The 26,823-nt window shown below is 39.4% G+C and overlaps 1 pseudogene; it reads right to left on the reverse strand.

Moving 5' to 3' along the window:
• Positions 1 to 26,274, reverse strand: part of LOC149457742 (uncharacterized) — a 175,408-nt pseudogene extending 149,134 nt beyond the window's left edge.
• Positions 26,275 to 26,823: the final 549 nt, after the last annotated feature.

Here is a 26,823-nt window from a genome sequence, read left to right on the forward strand (position 1 = left end):
AACATTGCAGGTTCACTGCCAGACATAAGCCTCAATCCATAATGCAGTAAACAGCCATTTCCTTCTTAGCTGAATCACAAAAGCCATAAATATGAAGGAAAGTATAACCTAGCCCCTTTACTATAAAATGGTGGGCTTACAGCATCCATACTGGCAGTGTGTGTTATTGAAGGAAAAAGTTGACAATTCTTTATAAGAAGAGATATATGTTATATGGTACGTGGAAATTTAACATTGGAGTATGCCCATGATAGCAGTGCCTGGTTTGTGATGCCTTCTGATTCATAATAGCGTGCTTATTAGCTCTACAATGACCAGAACCAAATGACATATATAAACCAAGTAACATATTTTAAAGAAAGATAATAAAATATAACATCGAAAATGAAAAGCAAAAAAGGTGAACTTCCACTTCAACTGATAGTGCCTAAAAAGTTACCATATGATTGAATTAGCTCTGTTAAACTGATAGATGGATTCCACATTAAATCTACTGTGTGGTAACACACATTTCTAGAAAAAGAGGTTATTTTTTGTCAGTGATCATTTATCTTTTAGATGTTTGACTTATGTCAGACTATTAAATAATCAAGAAATGACCATTCATAGGTCAAGACTATTATTAACAGCAGACAAAATGTCAGTACAACTCTAAAAGGGGAAGCCACAGCTGGATACCTCAGCTAGATTCCTAAAGTGAAAAATGTTATTTAAGACAGGTAAAATTACGGGAGCACTGAAATGTATATCAAGCACAACTTGCATTGCAGGGATGCCTTTATTGTTTGTTATGAATGAGGTATACATGTAATGACAGGTCACATGATCTATGCTTTAGGAGATCATTTTGAAGATTGTGCAAATACTAAACTTGTTTTCATTCAAGTCTCTTGCTAAACTAGACATACTGGTTTTATCCTAGGCATTGGAAAAATACTAGAAACACAGAACAGTGATGTAAGAAAAAAACCAAGTGGTCCATTGAGTCTGTCTCTGATTTTGATTTCTTTTTTTTCCCCTGTTTTTTTAACCTTTTTGTCTGATTTATGATCTATGTTTGTCCCAAGAATGTTTAAGTTCACTTCCTTTTGACTCAATAACTACCTTTTCTAAATGAACTCTATTCCAAGCATCAACCACACTTTTGGTATGATAATAATAGCTATGGTTAGTTTTGCACATAATATAAGGCATTGGGAATATGTGGTAATGAAGGTGGGGGAGGCACAGACATGTTTTATTACTGTCTTCAGCGTAGTCCTCAGTGGTCCAGTGGTGGCCCTCTTCTGTGGTGAATGATCACAGTGGCTAAATGGTTAGCACTTCTGCCTGTCAGTATTAGGGTTGTTGGTTCAAATCCCAACCACAGCACCACCTGCCTGGATTTTACATGTTTTCCCTGTGCCTGCGTGGGTTTTTTCCAGGTAGTCCGGTTTCCTCCCACACTCCAGAGACATACTGGTAGGTTAATTGGTTCCTGCCTAGATTGGCCCTAGTATGTGTATGTATGAATGTGAGTTAAGGGACCTTAGATTGTACGCTCTTAGAAGGTTAGGGACTGACGTGAATTTACAATATACACACACACACATGTAAGTGCTGTGTAAATTGACAGTTCTATATAAGTACAAAAACCAATATGTAGCACTTATTCACCCCTCTTTTACACAGATAGTAATATAGTGATAAATTAAGGTACTCAAGGAAAAGTCCATGAAATGTGACTATATGTTAAATAAAAGCCATATCTTTAAAAAGGTGATGTGCTGCCAAAAAGAAGAAAGAAGGAATCCTCCACCATCACCAACAAACATCTTCTTATGACAAAACACGTAGGGTGGAGCTATGACTTATGACGTCATCACGCCACACTCCGTGGCCATCCTGTTGGTTGGAAACTTTTATGATTTCGCATGCTAATTTCATTATATGTTTGTAAGTGCATTACTCTTATTAAATTCTGTATTATTTTAAATACTACACTATGGGGAGCCTTTGTTCTTTTTGTACACATCCCATAATCTTTGAGCTGCAACACTGGATCATTACCATCAAGATACCAGCTGTGGAGTTGTCTTTTTGGTGGAGATAATTTAGGATCGAATATATCCATTGATTTTCCATACTCGCTGTTTTTGACCGCATGATCTGTGGTCACGTTCTCTGGTAAGAGACTGTGAGTGGTGATGGTGGAGGATTCTTTTTTCTTCTTGTTGGCGGCACATCACCTTTTTAAAGATATGGCTTTTATTTAACATATAGTCACATTTCATGGACTTTTCCTTGAGGACTTTAATCTATAACTATATTACTACCTGTGTAAAAGTGGGGTGAATAGGCGTTACATATTGGTTGTTGTAATTATTTTATATGCTGCCTGCATTTTTGTGTTAGCTGCTTTCTCACCCCATATAGTGCATTTAGAGCAGGTAAATTTTCCATGCATGTGATGCAGTGGAATTTATTTACTAAAGGAACACTGAGCTCTGCAAGTGCAGTTGCTCCAGAGACTGGAAAGTTCTCTTGCAATCTGCAACATCCCTATTTGCCTTCAGTAAATCAACCAATATTTGTACTTGCATGTGATTTGATGATTAAAGTTACTGCAGCTTCATCTTATGTACTAAGCTAATGAACATTAGATTCATTGGGTGGGGTTGCGTAATGACCCAATCTGTAATAAATGCAAAAGAGATCATAGAGATCTCATTTACATGCTTTGATAGTGTCCCACATTGCATCAATACTGGGAGTCAGTAGTAGACACCTTTAACACTGTTTTTCAAACCACCACAAGGTTAGAACCAAAACCTTGCATATTGCAAATAGTGGATGATGGTAACTTGTCTTCGTATCAGAAAGGCATTATCAAAAATGGTATTTCAGGCTTGTAAATTGCTTTTTCAGCACTGGAAGTTGGAGACTCCCCCAACTAGGGAACACTTTACGCTATGATAAGTTAATATACCTCCACCGTAGATGCCTAGCAAAGTTTGAAAAATTGTGAGAACCATGGTTGGCTTCCCCAGGTCTGGCTCCATTGGATTTGGTGTTACACAGGTTTTTGTAACTCTATAAATTGCTCAGGTGTAGTCCATACTCCCCCGGAAGTTGGTTTTGAAACCATCCATATCCTGAGATGAAAAGTATTGAGGCTTATATCCTTTTGGATTTTTGCTTGATGTCAGCTGATCTAATGTATGTACACCACTGTACCTTATTGTGCCATTTTTTGTGCTATACACTGCTTTCTTATGGCGACTGGCTTTATACACTGAACATTTTCTGTTTTGCTTTCTTTCAAGTATTGTATGTCTGAAAGTTTAATAAACTGTTATTTTCTGATTAAAAAAAAAATTCATTGGGGTAAATCAACCAAATGATAAAAGTGAACAGAGCTTTACTGGGCTAACTGAGCATCCTTGAGTAAACCAGCTCTAGATGATAGGCTTAATTCACTAAGCAGAATGCTTATTTGCCATAACAAACATTATTTTGAGCAATGACAACCAATTAAAACTGAAAATAAATTGCATGGCTGAAAATAACAATCATTAGTGCAAATTACAAGTGTTATCTGTGTGTATACCAGTTTATAATAAAAAATGAATCTCAAAATAACTGTTCTCATGAGAGTTGAAAGCCATTGGTAACATATTCATAAATTATAAGACACTGCTGAATGTGAAAAGTGTAAAGAAGTGCTGTAGCTTTATTGAAGTTGAACACGGCAAACACGGCATAAGAATAAACACAAATAAGCAGCCTAATAAAGTTAGAAACAAAAATGAACCCGTTGATCCTAGTGCCATCCACAGAAGCACTTACCATAAAATGGGACCAGCCGGGCTATACATGCCTAACTTCCCTTTAGCCAGCATCTGACTTCAAATCTAAACCATAAGGCTTAGGCAAGAACCACATTAGAAATATAAAAGAAATACTACAAATAAAACTACAGCAGTAAAATGGAGGGTAATGAGGGTGAGGGACTTATCAGGTTGCTGGTAAACATAAAATTTAGTATGGAAAATTTATCTTTTTTGAACCAAAATATATAACATTATTCACTGAACAACACCACAGAGTTTGGCAGGAACTGAGGGTATATATCATCAACAACAATAAAACACTTTTCTTCACTGCGTGGGGAAGATTTAGTACCTCTTTTGTTTACTCATTGCTTTCTATGTCCTGTTTGGGAATATGTACCCTCGCTGCCCCAATAGCACCTTGTATGTGATGTATGTATGATACATAAAAGGCTATCACAGGGGCACAAAGTGAACTGAAAACTGCAATGGGGAAACAGGCATGAGTAAAAACTTCACTACTCTTTCTAAAACAGAAAAAAATTTGGCCACAATAATGAAAATATAATGCGACAAGCATCATGGGAAACTGGTTTCATGTGAATTTGTTCACTCATTAATAGCACTTGAGAAAACTCATTGTATGGATGGCAGGCAGCATGGCCTTTTGCTGACTTTGCTACCTGTAGTTATGTTTTGGTTACCTGACTCCCATCACACCTTTTGTGTTTCAAAGGCTGACAGCTTTCTTATACTAATGGCCTTAAAAACAAAAGGATGTAAAAAATATGCACGAAGCAGGGTAATACACAACAACCTGTCAGAATCACAGCACACATAGAATTGATACTTTATTCAGCTACACTGGCTTTCTGGATAGCCTGTCCTGCCTGTGCCTACACCCTTCTGACATGTTTCATTCACTGGGCTTAATTGTGGAGGTAGGGGTGGCCAGGACAGGGAGATGTTAATATACAACAAGTAATTAAAATGGTGACGGCATGTGGCGCTCGAACCCCGCCCTTCTCACCAACTCGTGACCAATGGACCAGCCAATCTCGCACCGCGTTGTCACTTGCGTAACAATGCCACTCTCAGCTGCTCCCTGCGCAAAGTTTTTCCAGCTCTCAGACCACAATCTGTGTGCCAGCAGCCTGAGAGAGATTGTTACTGGGTTAGGCTAGTTCTGCAGTTAACCCTTTATACTGCCACCACCATCTTTTTACAAAGAGGAAACTCACAAATCCTAGCAATAACACTATGATATTAGCATAAGCGTCTGTAACACACACTGTCACCACAGACAGGTATATTCAGAGGATTATTACATACAGCAGGACTCTTCAAGATACAGGGGTTCTTTAGTTTGCATTAAAAGCTTTAGGGACAGCTTCAACACTTTTCAAAATAGGATTTATTACTTAAAAGGTCAAAATGGTGCAATTAAAATATTTACAGAAAAAAGATGTTACAAAGACATAAAGAGAGCAATAAAGCAAGAGAGAAATAATAGAAAGGAGTTAAGAAGGCAGAATACTTGCAATGTCCTTCGTTTAAGCAGAGTCCAATTGTCCGAGCAAAAATGTTGCCTTCGCTTTCAAGTCCGTTAGATGTTTCCTGATTGATGTTAAACAAGAGCTCTCTTTTCTCCAGGCCTGTCAGTCCTTTTCTATGATATTCAAGGGGTATCGCCTGAGAACAAATGACCGATCATCCAGTTTGGGGATGAGGTCTAGGAGGTAACCAAGGTTAAGACCAAGTTACCTTACAATTTCATCCTAAGGTTAATAACCTCCAATAGGTGCAGGTGGCATCCTAGCAACTTGCAAATTAATATTTAGAATAATAGTTCAAACCCAGGGATACCAAACACAACATACCCTTGTCACCCAGGAGGGAAGAGACTGCTTTCTTCCCCTTCCTAGGTGCTAATATAGTCATGCATGGCCTTGTTTGGTTCGCACTAACATGACCTATCCAAATATATCCAAATATATATATACCAAATATTAATGTGCCCAGTTCCTGTTGATTTTTATGAACTATATGTGAAATGGTTACATGTGGAAAAGATGTTTTATGGCATGCTCTGCATTCCTAGAGTTCTAATGACCTAACAGGTCAGGTGTGATGGCTGAGGGCAGAGGAAAGTGTCTTGCAATGTACACATCCTGCCAAGTCTAATTAGTGGTTTACAACTCTTGGAACTTCATCTATTGTATTTTATTTAAGATAAGAGGCTCTTTTGAAGTTGTTACAACTTATAGCCACAAATTCCATTTTCAAGAAGTGGGAGGAAAGGAGAGACGATTGTAAATGAGAAACAACATGGCTGTGACCTTAACAAGATAGCTGTCGCGTACAGAGTCCATGCCTCTATTGCACACAATTGTCACAAAAATCAGTTAAGAATATTCAATGTACCAGTTGATGTCATGTGAAAGGGAAAGGAACCAGAGAGGCAATAGATGTATTGTCTGCCAGTGCTTATATGCAATATCAATTAAATGTCTCACTAAACATGCACTAAATATGTGAATGTGAGTAACATGCATGTACACGGTAACAACCTGGCAATTTATATATAATTAAAGTGTTACTAAACCCACAAGAGTAAAATCAGTCTGTATATGCAGTAAAGCATGCTTGTTATACTGTATTCACTGTGAACCTAAGGGGTTAATCTTCCGCATTGTGTAAAAGGATATTTGATCCTGTCTTCTCTGATCCTCCATTTCTTCTACTGTCCCCAGTCAATCTGCTGATAGAACAGAGCCTTGTAGGCAAGCTACACATGCTCAGTTTGGTGTGTATGTGCTAGTTTTTTTTTCTTGGGAGAGTGCATATGAGCAGCACAGGGCTAATCAGCGCTGTCTTGACAGAGGGTCAAGAGTTATGCAGCCTCATAAGATAATCAGGGGAGAGTTAAAACTCCTTCTGCCAGCTTTAAACAGTGCTCTGCTGGATACTGATAGAAGTCAGACTGCTCTAACTGCTGATGAGAAAAGGTATTTAGCAGTTTCTATTTACTAAAATAATTGCATTTCCATGTTGTGTGTGCTGAAGGAGACCAGATATAGTGAATGCAGGGTCCTGGGTTTAGTAACACTTTAATGTGTAGACCTGTATTTAAAATGTGTCCATCCTATTGACAGATACATGGGGGGTTATTTACTAGAATGGGAGAGTGCAAAATCTGGTGCAGCTCTGCATAGAAACCAATCAGCTTCCAGGTTTTATTGCCAAAGCTTAATTGAACAAGCTGAAAATAGAAGCTGATTGGCTACCACGCACAGTTGCACTAGATTATGAGTGCGCCAGTTTTATTAAATCTCCCCCATAAAGTCTCCCTAGGGTCTCTATGGTTCCAAAGAAACCCCACCCCCATTACAAAAATAAAAGTATCAAAAGAGACAATCTATACGGGGATTACTATTGCTGCTGTTACTGAGGGAGAAAATGGGGTTAGTGAAGGGAAAAAGGGAAGAACAGGGGGATGAGGAAAGGTAAAAGATGGGGGGAGATGAGATAAGGGGAGAGAAACAGAGAGGGAAAAGGGGGATGAGAGGGAGGACAGTTATACAAAATGTGTTATGTCACATTCAAAATTCATCCCCTTAGCAGTATGTTTGAATAATCTGAATATCCTGTAAACTTTCTCCTGCTTAGTCATGAAAAGCAATTTGCTCCTCTTGTGGCACTATCTATCCTTTGATGGCATGTACTCTAAAGAACTTTATACTAGACCTATGGCATTCCACGAAGTGTTTTGCTACATTTGTGTCCTTGCATGTGCTAATAATGGATTAAATGGTCATTCATTTGGTTGCATAGTCCTGACCAGTGTCATCCTAGACATCATTAGTGTATGGCTTTGATTCTATGTTTACTGTGGTATGCTGAGTGGGAGTGAGCTCCGTGGAGCCGAAAGCTGTCTCATTACAAAACAGAGAAGTACATAAAGGCTTTTAGCGGCACTTATCCTAAGATCCTTCAACCTGTCCCAATGGTATTTTGTAAGTCTTACCTTTGGATTTGGTGTTTTACTCCTTGCTGTTTGCTTAAGTCTGCACAAAACAAATACCATGCTGTAGGAGCTTGGGTGTGGATAATAAAAATGGATACCACTACTTCCCAATCAGTGTTAGAAAGGACATGGCAAAGAAACCATCAGTTTCTTCAGAGAAGAGACAAATGTAAATGTACTACACAATTTACTGAAATTAAGAGAGAACTGAGTTGGGTAGATGGAGTGAGCATTTTCCTCCTGGGCCAATGTTAATAAAATATTTTGGGCAGGTGGCCCTGAGTGATGAGGTATGAACAGGAGCCAGGCGCTGTGTAGTTTTGTGATAAAAATAATACACCTTGTATGGAGGTGTGCCTTTAATAAGTCATATGGTAAAAAAATAATAAATAACCAGCCTGTGGCTTTAGGAAGCTAGGTTCCAAGATGGACGGCCCGTCCGCTCAGAGGGAAGCAGTGGAGTAGAATGCCTGTCAGTGCAGGGACCACGTGTACCTGACGTCCCAACGTCCTGGATGACGTCACCACGATGTGGAGAGACGGAGGGGGGGAACTCTTGCTGGAGCCGCAGCTTTAGAAGGAAGAGGCCGGTTGCTGGGACAACATGTTTCGCGCGCATGCGCTTTGTCAAGTCTCTGAGTGATGAAACTCCACTATTCAGAAACTGATCAGAGCAGTGGATACACAGTGGGCATTATATAGCTACCTGTATCTCATTCAGTAGAGAGAGCAAAGCATCTGGCAGAGGTCAGTATTCCAGCACCAACTTCATTTGCAGTTGATCCTGGAACATGTGAAAAGTGTGTGTAAGCTGTGTCATTTTGGAATGCCCATCTTTCACCATGCCCATCAGTCTATGAGACATCATGGTACTTTGCATGGAACACCTTTAGCTCGTTTATCATAAAAGGACTAGCTGGTTGCATCTGCTTCTCAGGCCAAAGGATTCCTGTTCTCCCCTGATTGATATGCATACAGTTTCTCTCTCTCTCTCTCTCTCTCTCTCTCTCTCTCTCTCTCTCTCTCTCAAAACTTCACTCCAAATAATCATCTACGCTGTTTGTTACTTTGTCAGTCATTCACTTCACAGATATGTTTATTGTAGGAATACAGCACTCTGCCAATGAAGTACATTTAATGAATTTTACCATTTGTGCATAAAACTCTATTAGTTGGTGTTGTGAGTTGTGTGGCATCTTTAATGCCCAACTCTGGTTCCACAAAGAAATCTATCCCCCCCACCACCACTGCAAGGATTAAATGTTCATTTTTGCCCAGTGGTAGAGGCATGGGTGTAATGCATACCCCCTTGCTCCAGCTGGGTCCCTCCAGGGAAGCGATCAGTCCTTTGAAGCCTTCTCTCTAAACTGCTGTCCTACTCTTGCCTCCTCCATGTACAACGTAGGGTTAGTAGCCTTGCAATGTACATGATGACATCAAAGAATTCCCCATAGCCCACTGTGTTAAAGGGAGAGGAGGAGAGTGCCGGAGAGAGTCGGAGCAGTCATAAGGAAAACAATGTAGCCTTCAGCATCGGCCAGGTATGGTATATACTGTAAATAGTTACACTGGTCTGAGCTAGACCAGTGTAACTATGTATAACATCCTGATGCCTGGAATTATTCTTTAACTAATCACATGACCTATTTGTGTCTTGTCTCAGAGGACTCTATAGCAAGGTGACCTCTTGACATTTTTGCATATGAAAGGGATTAACAGCACATATTGTTCAGTCATGCATGGTGTCTACTCATTTAAAATATTTTCTTTCCCTTTCTTTAGTATATTTCCTAGAACTGCTTTTTCTTCACAGTTCATGTTATTCTCTGCGATTGAAAGCCAAGTACAGGAATAATAAAAGCCTCTTCAACACACTTATTCTAAACTAGATTTGCTAAAGCCCATGATAAACCAAGTTTGCACTAGTAGATAATATTCATAACAGGCATTCCAATAATGAAAATGCTCAGTTTGACTATACTATGTTTTATGTTTATACAGCATGGCACACATTTAAATGGGATAAGCAGCTTTATGAAAGCATATGAAGAACAAAAGTACAAAATGAATTTGCTTACATATCTGGATTGGACAAGGCATGCTATATGAAAAACAGAATATTAGACAAGCAGCAGTTTATAGAACAAGGTTACTGTTAGTAAATAAGATGTTATCTAAAGTGATACTAAACACACCCTGGTTAATTTACATTATCCCTTCTCTTTATGTATATGGATGATGGCACTGTAATGATTTTAATTATACAAAATGACAGTACCTCTTTTTTACAATCAATTTGCAGCTGTCACATGACCCAGCTCTTTCCCTGTCTATCTGCAGGGAATTATCGGCAGGAGGAGCTTCCAGTCCTCTGCTGCTTGTCACATGCTCCAAAAAAAAAAAACCCAACAACCTTTGATATACAAAGAAAAATACATAATATCAAATAAGTGTTTTAAATAGTTATATGTATTTGAACTCAAATGTATCTTTGTGCAAAAACATAATGTGGGTTATCTAAGGGGAGGTTCTGCCAATTACATCCTGTTTCGCACCCCTCCTGCCTGTGTCTATTGTTTGTATGTGTTTAGAATTACAGGGAGGTGACTACTCCATCAATCAATATGTAATATCCCACTCTCATTGTAGCTATTTAGTGAGAATTTACCACTCTGTATATGCCCACATGTGTGACCAGGGATGCTGTTAAAAACCACAGTGCCCCATACAGCCAATCTGACAGCCCCCACCAAAGATTACTATACTTCAATTATGAATGAACACAGCGAGTGATCAGTACTGATTGCCCATTGTGTTCATTCAGGAAAGGAAGGGGCTTGTAAATGTGACATATTTACTGGAACCTTCCCCCACTCTCCATCCACCCTATGAACAACATGTAATACAACATGTACTGACAGTTTTTAATGATGTCGGTTTAATGGCAATTTAACCATTAGCTGCCCGGCCTATAGCCGTTTGGCGGCCGCAAAAATGCTCTAGCTTTCCGGGTGCATGCCATTTGGCGTGCTCCCGCACATGCGCAGTTCGCGCGGTTGCAGAGCCGCGCAGTGGCGCGATCTGTCATCTGCCGTGTACCTCAGACACGGCCGATGACAGATCTGAGTACCGGCCCCCTTTGCCGGTACCATGTGACCTGCTGTGACCAATCACAGCAGGTCACATGACAGTTGTATACAATGGATGGCTTCATTCATGCCATCCATTGTATACTAGTGCCTAGCTGTGAATGGTCACAGCAGGTCACATGCACATGTCATGTGCTTAGCTGTGGCCAAATCACAGCTAAGCACAAAAAAAAAAAAAAAAAAAACCTGAATGAATCGATTTCATTCAGGTAAGTACATTGTACTACTTTGGTCATAGTAAAATCTTTAAAAAAATCTTAAAAAAATTAAAAAAAATGTAATAAAAAATTAAAAATAATAAAAAAATAAAAAATATATAAATAATTTTTTTTCATACTGTCACCAGTCAGTGTCCCTGTTCACCACCATGCCAGTTATATGATGACACTGTACTGCACTGGTGACAGTATGTAAAAAAAAAATAGTGAAAATAATTTTTTTAATTTTTTCATTTTCCGAAAAATTATGACAAAAGAAATACAACTTCAAAAAACTCGCCATTCCTCTTATGAAGTACGTCGGACTGTCTACTCTGCAAAAAGGGGTCATTTGGGGGATATCTGTACTATTCTGACATTCTTGGACCTCAAGAAATTAGATTGGCTGTCAATACTTCAGGACTGATCAATTTTCAGATCTATACCATAGTTTGTGGACTCTATAACTTTCCTATAAACTAAATAATACATCCTAATTTGGGTTATTTTCACCAAAGACATGTAGCAGAATACATCTTGGCCTAAATTTATGAAGAACAATTATTTATTTGTAAACTTTTCTAACAGAAACAAAGAAAAACGTGTTTTTTTTTTCAAAATTTGTGTTTTTTTTTGTTAATTTAGCAAAAAATAAAAACCCCAGCAGTGATTAAATACCACCAAAAGAAAGCTCTAGTTGTGTGAAGAAAATGATAAAATTTTAGTTTGGGTACAATGTTGTATGACCGCGCAATTGTCATTCAAAGTGTGAGAGCGCTGAAACCTGAAAAATGGCCTAGGCAGGAAGGTGTAAAATTGCCCAGTATGGAAGTGGTTAAGCATATACATTTTTTTTTGTGAAAAATTGCATTTTAAAGGAAAGGTTCCCTATGATATACATGAGATAAAAATGTACAGATGTAGAGAAGAATAGATAACCCTAATAGTTTGGAGAGGTAAGTATATTTTTTAAATCTGAACTCCAGACAAACCTCTGAATACACAGATAAAACATGTAAAGGAGCTGTTTTTCCTGCCAAAAGTTTATATTTCTGCCCATCCACTCCTGAGAGTTACACACTCCTGCCACACATCACAGCTATGTAGATAAAAACACTTACAGATAAGGAATACAGCAGTGTCCTCTTTTCACCCCTGCCTGCTTACTGGACAGTAAAAGAGCAGCAGACTGCTGAGGTAATCTCTCTGTTAACCCTGTTCTCTCCTCAGCAGGTCCCCTATCAAAGTTGCATGCAGAAATCCTGATTGGCTCCCATCTGTGTCCCTCTCTCTACCAAGAAAGTGATATTAAGTCAAATCCATTACTAGTTTCATTCAATTAATAAATGTAATTATTGTTTAGCAAGCTAGTTGCATCAATTTACATTGTTTGTATATGCCTGGAGTTAGCTTTATGGTATTACGACTCGCTATGTACTTGGGTGCTATTCATCTCTGTAGTACATTCCATCTCTGAATATGGCAGCACCTAATAACCTGACTATGGTCCGGTGGAATCCTAAACAGCACCAGCTGCAAAATGGTAGTGCCAAACAAGTAAACCAAGTCAAATTTTCAGTCTGGACTAGTAGCAGTGTCCAGCACAGGGGCGGACTGACCATTTGGAAACTCGGGCACTGCCCGAGGGCCCGGGGTCAGTAGGGGGCCCCATGAGATGCCTCTGGTACCTTTTTCATAGGCTTTTTTGAGTTTGGGCAAGGACACAGGGGCCCCATGATCCCCTATTGTCCAGGGGCCCCATGAGTTGTCATTCCGCCCCTGGTCCAGCATTAATTGCCATCACCTTTACCTTTCGGCTAATCAGAGTACATTTTAGTGACATCTGTCCTTATGTTTTGTATTTCCTTGTGCCCATGAAATGTTACCTATAAAATTACAATATTTATTTTGTAAAGGAGGTATAAAGACGACTAATGATATACAATGTGTAGTAACCCCTTAGTAACAATTATATTTCATCTCAATAGATGCAGGTTGTCAACCCATTTAATATTGCTATTTGCTTTATGTAGGCCTAATGTGTTTGTCTACTTCATTTTCAAATGATATATGTCATTTAAAATGCCTTCTTTGACTTTATTTTAGCCCTTCCAGTTGTGCCTTTTTTAGACGAAGTCAAAATGTGATTTTCCAGGAAAATGGGGATTTGATGAATGTAAATTAAACTCCAAAAAAGTACCTTGACGCAACTCTGTGAATTGAATATTCATATATTGAATCCATTTAATCTAATTTATATTGGCTCCAACAGCTGATTAAGATACAGTATATGTTAGCATGACTTTGCTTGGGCTCAATTGCAATTGGCTATGAGTCAGTGAATCATCAAAAATATATTTCTAATTTCTGGCCAAACTCATTATGCCCTCTGAACAGTGAAATTGTTTGTTAATTAAAGGTTGCTGGTTCATTGAACCATTTGTGAACATGGATTATTTTGCAGAATCATGCAGTTCTTATGTTATATACAAGAACTTTGTATTGTGTTATGATTATCATTTTACAGCAATACCTAAAGGTGATGGGTTGGCAGGACCCAACTTTCATGATAAACTGACCCCTCAAAAGCATATCCCAGTGTAATTGCTTTCTTTTGCCTTGTTAATGTAGCAAAAGACAGCTTTAATTACACCCTATGGCTTCATCACCAAATAGGTAAAAATGCATGCTGGGGCAGCTGCTGGTAGCTTACATCCTGTTGATGAAGACATGCTCCCAGATCTACATCTCCCAAGAGCCATTTGCCTACAAACAGTATGTGGGCAGGCTCTTGGAAATCAAGGCAATATCATTGTTTTGTTGAGGAAAAAAACAATGTATTCATGTGGGACAGAGAGGGGTGCAAAAGATACCTGGAGGTCAGTGGGCCAGCTGGGGAGAATTTACACAGGACTAACAACACTGCTTGGTATTTCTGTACAACAGAGGCAATGTTGTCAGACAACAACAGAAAGTTAGAAGCTTGCTGGAATTCCTGCAGGATAATTACATTCATTTTTTAATGCAAAAATTAAAATACATGAACAGCAGTAATGTAGTGCATATTTTGTTCCCCAGACATATACTTTAAAAACCAATTGCACGTTCCCTAACCTAAACTAACCTGAAATGTGATTACCATAGTTAATGTACTGCACTTTGCTCTTCGAGTTTGTACTTTGCACTGCTTCATGAAAATAGCCCATTGATTTTTCAAAAATAGGATCTTTTCCTCAAATGGCTGTTACAATAAACAATCATAAATGTAGTGTACAGCTAGCAAGTTCTTGGCTATTGATTTGAGGTGAAATTAAGAAATGCTTTACATTTCCAGTTTTTCTTCAGGTTTCCTTTAAAAAGGAACTGAACTCTGGAAGCTGTGGCCAAAAAAGGCAGACTAATGGCAAACTTACACAATAAGATTTCCTAAATGTTTTGTATAATGTAGCAAATCTTCACTTTTTGAGTTCATTTCTACATAATAAAAATGAATATTTATTAGGGATGTATACATATAGATATACATATGTTCTACATGATATCAAAAAGAGGAAAATATTAAAATGTTAAAAGAAATATTTTATGCGGAAAAACCATTCCAGACATCATAAGTGTTATGAAATAAAATACTAAGTAATCCAAGGGAGTTAATAAACCATGGAACCTGCTCTTGGTATATGACAATACAAATATATTTGCATCCTGGCATGCATTAGCCACATTGCAAGCCAAGATTGTGGAACTAAAACAAATCCGGAGCCAGGAAAAACATAGACTGGTAATGCATCAAAATTTTTGTAACTCATTCCTGACTTCTGAGCTTTCACAAGGTTTTTGCATTGGCATCTGCTTTGTATACATAATTATCATATACAGTCAGATCCATAAATATTGGGACATCGACACAATTCTAACATTTTTGGCTCTATACACTACCACAATGGATTTGAAATGAAACAAACAAGATGTGCTTTAACTGCAGACTGTCAGCTTTAATTTGAGGGTATTTACATCCAAATCAGGTGAACGGTGTAGGAAGTACAACAGTTTGCATATGTGCCTCCCACTTGTTAAGGGACCAAAAGTAATGGGACAGAATAATAATCATAAATCAAACTTTCAGCTTTTTAATACTTGATTGCAAATCCTTTGCAGTCAATTACAGCCTGAAGTCTGGAACACATAGACATCACCAGACGTTGGGTTTCATCCCTGGTGATGCTCTGCAACTGTCTTCAGTTCCTGCTTGTTCTTGGGGCATTTTCTCTTCAGTTTTGTCTTCAGCAAGTGAAATGCATGCTCAATCGGATTCAGGTCAGGTGATTGACTTGGCCATTGCATAACACTCCACTTCTTTCCCTTAAAAAACTCTTTGGTTGCTTTTGCAGTATGCTTTGGGTCATTGTCCATCTGCACTGTGAAGCGGTGTCCAATGAGTTGTGAAGCATTTGGCTGAAAATGAGCAGATAATATTGCCCGAAACACTTCAGAATTCATCCTGCTGCTTTTGTCAGCAGTCACATCATCAATAAATACAAGAGAACCAGTTCCATTGGCAGCCATACATGCCCACGCCATGACACTACCACCACCATGCTTCACTGATGAGGTGGTATGCTTAGGATCATGAGCAGTTCCTTTCCTTCTCCATACTCTTCTCTTCCCATCACTCTGGTACAAGTTGATCTTGGTCTCATCTGTCCATAGGATGTTGTTCCAGAACTGTGAAGGCTTTTTTAGATGTCGTTTGGCAAACTCTAATCTGGCCTTCCTGTTTTTGAGGCTCACCAATGGTTTACATCCTGTGGTGAACCCTCTGTATTCACTCTGGTGAAGTCTCTCTTGATTGTTGACTTTGACACACATACACCTACCTCCTGGAGAGTGTTTTTGATCTGGCCAACTGTTGTGAAGGGTGTTTTCTTCACCAGGGAAAGAATTCTTCGGTCATCCACCACAGTTGTTTTCCGTGGTCTTCCGGGTCTTTTGGTGTTGCTGAGCTCACTGGAGCATTCCTTCTTTTTAAGAATGTTCCAAATGGTTGTTTTGGCCACGAGGGCCCGGGGTCAGTAGGGGGCCCCATCAGATGCTCCTGGTACCTTTTTCATAGGCTTTTTTGAGTTTGGGCAAGGACACAGGGGCCCCATGATCCCCTATTGCCCGGGGGGCCCCATGAGCTGTCAGTCCGCCCCTGGAGTAGACACATCCAGTAGCATGGGATCCCTGGCAGGTCAGCCTTGAGTGGTGTGTACACTGCATGCTGTTTCTTTGGTTTAACTTTTACCTCAAGTGAATGCCAAAGACTATGGCATTTTTTTTTCTGCTAAGCCCCCTGCACACCTGTGCAACTTGGGCTTTGACCGCCGCATGGAAATAAATGACAAGAGGAATCTAATTTTTGCCTATAGGCCCCAATCAAGCAAATGCAATGCACTTTCAGATGACCTGGAATATGGCACAGGTGCTTCTTTTAGTGTGACATAATGCATTTATGGCTCCACAGACTTCAATAAGATTGCATGAAACACATGAAAAACACATTAAAAAGTATCAAAAACACATAATACATGAAAATACAGAGGTAAACATGTGCACCTAGCCTAGTAATGTTCCAATGGCAAAATTGTTGAAACCTACCTTGCCAGAGCAGTTACCTCATCTGACACAAGTGTTACATAAAGGTATGCATACACTAAAGCATAATATTATTAACCCTTTACTTATGTTTTTTCTTCAGCTGACCTGCAGATCTGCTGGCTAGTGCATGTGAGACAAGCTGTCTATAGGAAAATATTTATGGTGCTAGATAATTTCAACTTAATCAAACAACAGAGAGCAAAAGAAATCACCCAATGATTTTCAGTCTAGACTATGCTGTGTCTCTATTGTAATTTTCCCTTTATACACTTAATCTCCATTGTATATGAAAAAAAATATGTAACCCTATTCCATGAGAGTCTAAAATAATGTACTTAAAAAGGTACTGTTATGGTACTAGATCTTCAAACACAAAAAACACATATGATTTTGAATTGCAAATTGCTCTCTTATTTTATTAATGACATATTAAAGTTTTGTAGACATAGTCATTTCAGAGACTTATTGATAGTTACACATTTATTGAAAAAATGCATTCACTTATGAGAAAAAAACTGTAACTTTATATTTTCCTAACATGTTTCCTGGAGCAGAGTTTGCTTCCTCAGTGAGACCATATCTTCTTAGGGCTATCAACAGCAGACTATGAGTGTATAACAACAATATTATATGTAGCAACCTCCTAGATATTTGCTAATTTAGGTAAATTTAGTTCCGGGCTCACTGTAATCAGTGCGGCTATGTGAGATTATTTTGGTCTGTTCTGTTTCACTGGCTGCAGGGTTGACTGTTTCCCCCTGACTAGAAATGTTCTGGATGTTAGAGAGCAGGAAGAGTCAATTTGGTTGCTGAATATTTATGCAGCCCTGGCAAATACCTAGGAAGAGGTGCCCAGATGGTAGCTGGGAGTGTGTATAAACACTCTGAGACCTGGAACAGAAGTGTCTTGTCCCTGAGGAGATGATCACAGCCTACTGTTTTCTCCGTGGGCGAGCCTGCCATGTGCCTTCTGTTCATCAAGGACCCGGCTAGGCTAGCTGGGGCGCCAATTCCATTGAAAGTTGCTGGAGCTTACCAAGGGACTTTTCGTCTGGGCATCTAGTCTGGTATAACTGGAAAAGTATTTAGAAGCTTTTGTAAGGAAGCAACTAATTATCCAAGGACATTACTGAGTACAAGCCATGTGTGTGAGATCCTTGAGACTATGCTGTGGCCATCCCTCTTATGCTAGAGTCAGTTTTGTTCAAAGGGGACATTTGTTCAAAGGGGACATTACTGCAGCTGTTAAACCTCTTGCAATAGAGTCAGTTCTACCTTATCCCTGATTCACATCTGTGCGGTCGTGCAGGCCGCAATTTGCAAGGGCACAAGAGCCCATTCATTTAAATAGACTCCTGTGCCCCAGGACAGAAGGGAAATCGCGGCCTACACGGGAACTGAGACTCCCAGTACAGTTGCGATTTCCAGAGCAGGCGGCATGCCATTAGAATTAATGGCACCTTCCTGTGGGTCCCGCATTCCTCTGTGTGGGTAGTGTGGCTGCAGGTATTTGTGCGGGTCCTGCAGCAGGGCAATTTGCACAGCTGTGAACCGGGGGTAAAGGGAATTCACTACTAAACCTTTCGTGAAAAGCTCAGTCTAATATTTGCTGCAAGCAAGGACCCTTGCTCACCTTACTAAAAGGAAGTTTAGTGTCCTCAAGATCACTACTAAATATTACTGAAGTATCACACAGTTACCCTGAAGTTCAGGTTTTGCAATAAAGCATAAAAAGCATACTCCTAGACTGTTCATTGAGCCAAAGGAGTGACTGTGACTGTGTGCCTGGCTGCAGGAAAACTACTGGGAAAGGAATTGAAATACAATTTGTGTGGCACCTACTATACTCTGACTGTAAATAAATAAAAAAACACATACAAAAATTGATAACATGTGTTTTGGAGGGGTTTTCTTTACCATAAAGCTATAGTGCCACGTATGCATATACCATCTAACCCACCGTAATACACACTGTGCATGAATACATACTGTATATAAAAGCAATAAACAGTATCTTATATGAAACAAGTCAAGGTATAAAGTGCAACTAAAGTCCAATTTTTCATAAAGTGCTTAATGACGTGACTGGTGCTCAAACTTCTCAATCTTCAGTACGTGCAAATCACTCCTTGCTCTCATTCTGATCCACCTCACTCACCGTGACTCCCTAGGCAACATAAGTGGGTCTCAAGCATTTTAAAGATTTTCATTGTCTCCTCCAATGGCTCCAGTATCCCCGCCTCTGGGTTCTTTAATCCCCTTACATGCATGCACATTGCGATGGAACTTGTGGAGAAGTTCTTTCCATCCAGTGGAGGGGACAGTGAACCATCCCAGTACTTATCTAGGTTTTATGGAATCAGGACAAAAGGAACAGTCAGTAGTCAAGAAAAGTCAATTTCCAAAATATATACCCCCCACTCCTTCTGGGGCATAAGACCACCTAGCAAATGTCTTCCCATATATCTCATAGTGGACCTACCTGTAGCCCCATGCAGTGCCAGTCATGCCCTCAACCTTTGTCCACTACTTCCTAGCGCTGTCTGAGGAGATGAAACAAGGGACAGAATGCCCCCTAATCTCCCCCAGGGGTGACACTACATTAGTATATCTTGTGCCTATGTTTGGACACTTATCAGCCTTCCTAATACAAATATTATGGGCTGGAGGCACCTTTCTTCTTTTGCAACATGTTTCTGCTATCGCAGAAAGAATATTACGACTATAGAAGATTAAGGCTATAAGAGAACAAAGCAAGTATCTTACATGAGCACTGACAAGGTGGGAAAGTCGTGTGCTAGGCCCTGTTTAAATTTCAACTTTCTGAGAAAGTAGAAAACCGAGAGTTTCTGGCAAGAGACCAAGGCTGATGGGCAGTGTAAGTCAAGTAGGTACAGCATTCCTAATGCAGCTCCATAAAGCCATCCTATTACTTTTCCTACTATGGTGAAAGTTCATATTAAGCCACAGTTAGTCAGATGATGAATACAACATCCGTCTAAATTGATAATTTGATCACTTCTAACAACTATAGTTAAAATAAACTATTAATAGAAATGTCTGAATAAACAGTTATTGTAATTACAGGGTGTTAACAGTAAAAATGTTACTAATTAACAGCCTGGATTTAAACCTGCTAAAATAAAAGTCTGGGTGTGAAAGGGAGTTCCTGAAAGTAGTAGGTTAGAATTACAGGAATGATTTTGAGCTGACATCACCCTTATTCTAGGTGACTTCCGATCACAAGGTGTTTTGTTATGTTGTAGCTTCTCCTACTGCATTCCAGCGCCCAACCTATTGCAAGGTAAAGCAATCATGCAAACACTCACGTCTGCAGGAAGGAGAAGTCAGGATTTACTATAGAATGCTCTTGTCAGCAGATAACAGCTATAGATGGTAATGTTTATCTCAGCGAAGATAAGGATTTATAGGCACAAACAAAGCTGTTCATGCAAAAAATGGAACAGCAGTCAAACATTATCAGATGTTGTATTAGCAGGTTAAACAGCCTGAGTGATTTAAACAGAATGCTATACTGTGGTGTGCATTGTCTATTTGGTGAAGGAAATCTTGTCTTTTTACCCCCAATTTAGAAATTTTTTGGGGTTCCTCTGATGCTAAATGAAGAGGTTTAACCACTTGCCCTCCTGAGGATTTACCACCCTTCCTGACCAGGCCATTTTTTGCAACACAGCGCTGTGGTACTTTAACTGACAGTTGCACGGTCATGCAACGCTGCACCCAAATTAAAGTTATGGCCCTTTTTTTCCCAGAAATAGACCTTTCTTTTGGTGATATGTGATTGCCTGTGTTTTTATTTTTTGCGCTATAAACAAAAAAAGACTGACAATTTTGCTATAAAACATATCCAGTAAAAAAAATGTAAAAATCTAATTTCATCATAAATTTATGCCAAAATGTATTCTGCTACATGTCTTTGCTAAAAAAAATCCCAATACGTGTAAATTAATTGGTTTACGTGAAAGTTATAGCATTTACAAATGGCAGTATATAGAGTATACTGGAATTTTTTATTTTTATTTTTTTAATACTAGTAATGGCGACAATTAGTGACTTATAGCAGGACTGCGGGACTGCGGCGAGCATTCTGATACTGGGGGGGACTGAGTAACTGTCACTGACATCCCCAGTGACACTATTACAGTGATCAGTGCTAATAAAAAGCACTGATACTGTACTAATAGCACTGGGCGAGAAGAGGTTAACATCTGGGGTGATCAAAGGGTCGTGCTGTGTGCTGTTTTATTATGTGTGCTAGGGAAACTAGCAAAACAAAAGTTACAGGGGTGTCAACCCTTCCCTATGCTGTCCAAAAAAATCTGGCTGGAGTGTATCTGTTTCCACTTACATACAAATTGAACTTAAGAACAAACCTACAAAACCTATCTTGTTTGTAACCCGGGGACTGCCTGTAATGGATTATACCAAGTTTAAAGTGTAAATTAAGCTAAAAGCCTTTTTCCTAATTTTGGATAAAGTAGAGAAGAATTAGGATTCCTGTTGGATTTGTACTGCCTTCCAGGACACTGTTAGAGAAATGTTCCCTCCCTTTCTGTTCTACCGGCAGTGATGACAATCTGAAACAGGGACACAGACAGAAATCTGACAGGGTTTTAGCCTTTTCCTATTCTACCAAAGAGAAGCCTTTTTTATTTCTGTTTGTGAAAAACTATGGAACACACACAGACAGTTGGGTCAGCAGTGGCCATCTTGGATCCATGTGGTAGAGTAACCATATTGAATGGTCACATTTTTATTTTTAATGACTAAAGGGTGCAAAGATCAGAAGCTGGAAGAAGGTGACTTAGGAGGCTGCCTGGATAGACAGCACAAATTTAAGCTATTGTGGTCCCACTTAAAGCAGAACTCCGGGTAAAAGCATCTTTGGTGTTGGTGATTTCCTTCCTTCACTGAATATGTCATCCATCTGGTGCACTCAGTAGTTGCTCTGAAATAGCCTATTCATTTTCAAATCAAACCATTAATTCTCTTTGGTTTCCTGTTTGTAAATCTAGTAGCCGCTATGCTTTCTATTCCCCCAGCCACTGGTCTTGGCACATCCCTTCTGTAGTTCTTTCTCCAGGAAGCAGTGATGTATTTCATCCCCACTTTCAGTGGTGGGTGGACCGAGACTCTCAAAACCATTCAACAAGGCCTAGTGTACCCACCCACATTCACTACAATTCCCTCTGGTTAGTGGGAACTGTAGTTTCCTTTTACTGGAGAGAGAGAGAGAGAGAGAAGGATATGATGTAATTCCGGCTGTTACACCTCCTCCTTGGCAGAGCAGAGCTGTTATCTTTTGAATTACAGAGATGAGGTGATGCAAATTCAATTCGACTGTTGTCCTAAATTGTAAGAATTTTCAATATTTTATTACCTGTTAAGAGTTTTGTTTAGTGTGTATTAACCTCCCTGGTGGTAATCCCGAGTGTAGTTTGGGGTTAACTTTGAGTAACAGAAGCCGTTACCCCGAGCAACACTCAGGATTACAGTGCAGGGATCCCTCAAGCGCTTACCTTGTCCTGCGGTCCCGCGATGCCTCCCGCTGCATCCCCAGCCATGTCTTCTGGCCGATGCCGGCATCCGTCTTCTGGGTTCCGTTCTCTGCGAGCGTCAGGATGTATGGGGGGTGGAACTGGCGGGAAATTCAAAAAAGTGACACAAACATAATACATTGTAATATATCAGTATTACATTACTGTATCAATCCATTTCACCTCAGATTTGTCCCTAGTGCTTTGTCCAGTGCCCTGCCTGAACTTTGACTGTTCTTTCTGCCATGGCAGGGTCATGTAGGTCTGGGGAGTGCACAACCTGCGTGTGAGCGCCAAGAGAGCATGGGATTTGTGTTTTGTGAAGGAGGTGTTTTGTAGTCCACTACATTTGCTGGAGCATATATTGAGATTTCGATGAAGAAACACTGGATTTTTTTAGAAACATTTGTTTGTGGTTATACACTATATATTTTATTTAAATATAAAGGACACGTTGGATGGACTTTGATTTCACTTTATGGTTTTTCATTGAACTCTTATCACTTTAAATGAATTGATCATTTACCACACATGTGTTTTACATGTTTTACTTTGATTATAAGAGCACTGTATTTATACATTTAAGGGAAGCACAGCTCTTTATGGTGTTTGTTATTTCTTTCTTTCCTGCTTTTGGAGAAATCCACTCACTTACTGTCTGGCAAATGGATTTCAGCAGTTTTCCAAAATTAAAAAAAAAAAACATTTTTGGTTGGACAAACACTTTAAGGTAAACTTTTGAAACACCCAAACATATATAAGGAGAGGGGACTTTAGGGGTGCAATTAAAATTACACTCACATATAAAAATATAAAGCAAATATTTTATTATTGCAGAATAAAAAAAAACATGTACCGTAAATATTAAACAGTACTGTCTACAGCACACAAACAGAATAAACCTATGATGCAGTCATAGGTCCCCATATACAGGTGTCCTATTTAAATATTATATTGTAGACTGCATTGTACCTTATTCCTAATAAACAATAGAAAAATACCCCTAGGGGAACAGCATGGGACTTTATTGGTACAGTATAGAACAGACTCACATATTTTTGTTATAAAACTACATATTTTATTGAATACAACATAAATTTTACTTCATTAAAGACTGATTTGTCTACTCCCTGTGTGTGCTGATGCCCTGCATCCCCGTCTGTATCAGTATGTAGCGGTCTGTATCGGTATGTAGGCTCAAGGAGAACAGTTTTCAATGTTTATGTTGTTTCTGGAAAATTTCTTTATATGACTAATGTCATATATATATACAGTATATATATATTAGTTAAGGCAGTTGATCTCTCTGCCTCCAATCTCTACGGTCCTGAGGAAGCTAACAAGTGAAACGCGTTGACCTTCTGGAGGATAAAATGCTATAGAGAACATTGCTGATACATTTGGGCTGGTTAGCCATGTATTGTTCTTAAACAAGTCAAATGTATGTTGTATTCAATAAAATATGTAATTTTATAACAAAAATATGTCCTTCTGTCCTATACTGTACTAGTAAAGTCCTATGCTGTTCCCCTAGGGGTATTTTTCACAGGTGTCCTATTATCACCACTGTTCCCTTACCATGGAAGATATTCAAACTCTTATACAATTCTAGTAAATATATTGTATCCATTAGCCATATTATGCAGTGGGAAAAGCATCACCCCCTTCATGCTTAGCACAATTATGTGGGGTTAATATATCAGAAGTAACAGACTGATCATCTGAAAAAAAAAGCTCTATCATGCAGCAAAAAAACAATTGCTCCTGGACTGTGGATGGGGGTTGGGAGATAGGGGGATATGTTATCATGGCAATCAAGGTATGCCTATTCACTGTCATGTGCAGAAAGATCCTTCATTAATGGAACAAATTATTTTTTTTTATTTTCATTTCAAGAGAAAAATTATGTCCTTAATGCCAGACTAAGGAGAGGGAAAAACACTCCCCACAGGTAAAAGAGAGAGGATCTTCTCCCTTCCAATTAATCCCTACAGTATTTGAAATCACATGCCGCAGCTATAGATATTTGTAAAAAATATCTGGTGAAAGGTCTGTTTAGGTCATAGATGTGTGCTTTATGCCACAAACATTTTATTTACATTTGTCATTGCTGCCCTCTTCTGCTTTTCTGAATTCTGTTTGCTGTACGGAAAAAGTCAGAGTGAGTATGTAGTGTCATGGCAATGAGGTGCTCACATGACAACTACAGACTAAAAGTAAATGTTCAGGTTTCCTACACCGTTCAAATTGTGGTCTGGGAATAAATGAATATGAATAATCAGTATAGTTCTCCTTGGCTCTCCAGTTGTCTATCTTTATCTAACAGGCAAGAATACACAGCATGCAGCTTTTTATCTCCCAAAAAAATATCTACATTAAAGCATATACTGTATATCACAGAAAAAAGGAAGGAATATTGTACAGACTCCATAAACAGTATTTGGAGAAGGCCTCATTTTCAAAAGGACACACAGCATGCACTTTTTTTATCCAGAAATCCACATTAATGTGTATATATTTCACAGGCAAAGAAAACAAATATTGTAAGATTTTATAGACAGTTATTTAACATTTGGAGTAGGCTTTATTTTTAACAGTAGGAACACCAGTCCCTTTTAGCCAAAATCATCATTAGAGTGTATTTATTTAATGTAAAAAAGCATGTTAAATATTGTACAGACAGCATACACAACATGTATTTATTTCATCAGACAAACAACACCAAACAATGTAGCAAGCCCATGCATAGTATTTAAGCCATTATCTCTGACATCTTTATAGTGACCAGTCCCCAGAATGGGGCAATGCAGGACTGACCCTGAAAAAAAGTATACATTTTGCAACTGAGAATCAATCTCAAAATAATTATGTGTGGCACCTTTACTGTGCCAGAGCACTGGAAAAGGGCAGTAGAGGCAGCACCAGATTGTAATGGTGGCAGGAGGTGGTAGAGGTAGCAGGCCAGCAGCAGGGAAGAAGATGGTAATAGTGGCAAACCATCACTGGTGGAAGGAGCTGGTAATGGTGGCAGGAGATTGTAATGGTGCCAGGCCAGCAGTTGTGGAAGGAGTTTGTAATAATGATAGACCAGCAGTTGTAGCAGAAACTGGTAATGGCCAGGCCAGCAATATTGGAAGGAGATGGTATTGGTGGTAGAAGCTGGTAATGGTGAAGGCCAGCAGTGGTGAAAGGAGATAGTAATGGTGTAATGATGGTAATAATTTACTCATTAACATCAGCTGCAGGGATTTTGTAATGTTTACTGATCCAGGACTAGTTAATTTCTATAAACATGATCTGGTGTCAGCAGGGTAGGTTTAGCAGACCATTGGCATGGTTCAAGCATACATTGGTCCTTTTTCCTCAATGCCACATGCTAGCCCTCTTCCCCGCTTGATGTGCAATAAGATAAGCCTTTCAATCCCCTTGTTAGACTTGCATCCCTATTGCTTCAAGACACAGATATTACAGCAGATATAGATGGAGGAGGAGTGTGGGACTTTTGCTTCCAACTCTTATCATTCATGTGCTGCTCTCAAGAATCATATGTCTTCTCATGTTTGTGGTACTCAAATAACTGGTGCATTTACTGCTTTTGATAAGCTGCAGTCAGAGGCTGCAAACACTTCCAACACAGCAGAAGTGTTAAAAATGGGCCAGACTCCTGATTCATGTGGAGCTACCAAGGAGATAGCAGTTGCCTACACCTATGGGGTGGTGCTATCCGTTGGATAAGGGGATTTGCTCCTTTCACTCCTCAACAAGCTTCCCATGGATGACATCCTGCTTTGCTGATGTTGTGTTTCTTCCTCACATTCCTTCACTACAAACTTTTAGATCCCTTGTATGATCTTCAGCCTCATCATCACTAAACTCCTTAAGCCCATTTGACATTAGGCCTCAGCTACAGGAACATGAATGGCACTAGCTGATCCCTCCTTGTTGTTCTCTTTCCTATGCTCTTGGCGCTATTTTCCTCAACAAGAATTCTTGAGCATCCTTCTGCATCAGGTGAATCTGATGCTGATGCTGTGTTCGCATAATTCAGCTGACTCTTCCATGACAATTTTTGGGAAAGGGCAGGATTAGCTGTAGAGGAGAAGGATGAACAGGGCACATTTGGAACCGTGGCTTCTTTAGCCACTTCACAGCCTCCTTCATGCGCAAGCACACCCATTGGCAGAAAGGATGGGAAGATGTTCCCCGTGCTTCAAACATGTGGCACAATCATTGATTTATCCTGCAGATGCAGAACCAGATCCCTTTCTATCTAGCTGGTTGTATAGAGCCCCTGCTTCACCTTTAAGGCCTCCCAGAGATGAATACAGAGAAGTGCCTAAGTTTATCAGCAGCTGTGGCAATAGGGGAATTGAGCATGTGGTAGTTTGGGGCAGTAAACTGGACTGCACTGGTATGCATTGGTGTGCTGCAAAGGGCAGCTCT

This window comes from Staurois parvus, unplaced genomic scaffold (assembly GCF_062004578.1).
Source record: "Staurois parvus isolate SC_StPar_1 unplaced genomic scaffold, SC_StPar_1.0 ptg000303l, whole genome shotgun sequence".
NCBI classification, from domain to species: Eukaryota; Metazoa; Chordata; class Amphibia; order Anura; family Ranidae; genus Staurois; species Staurois parvus.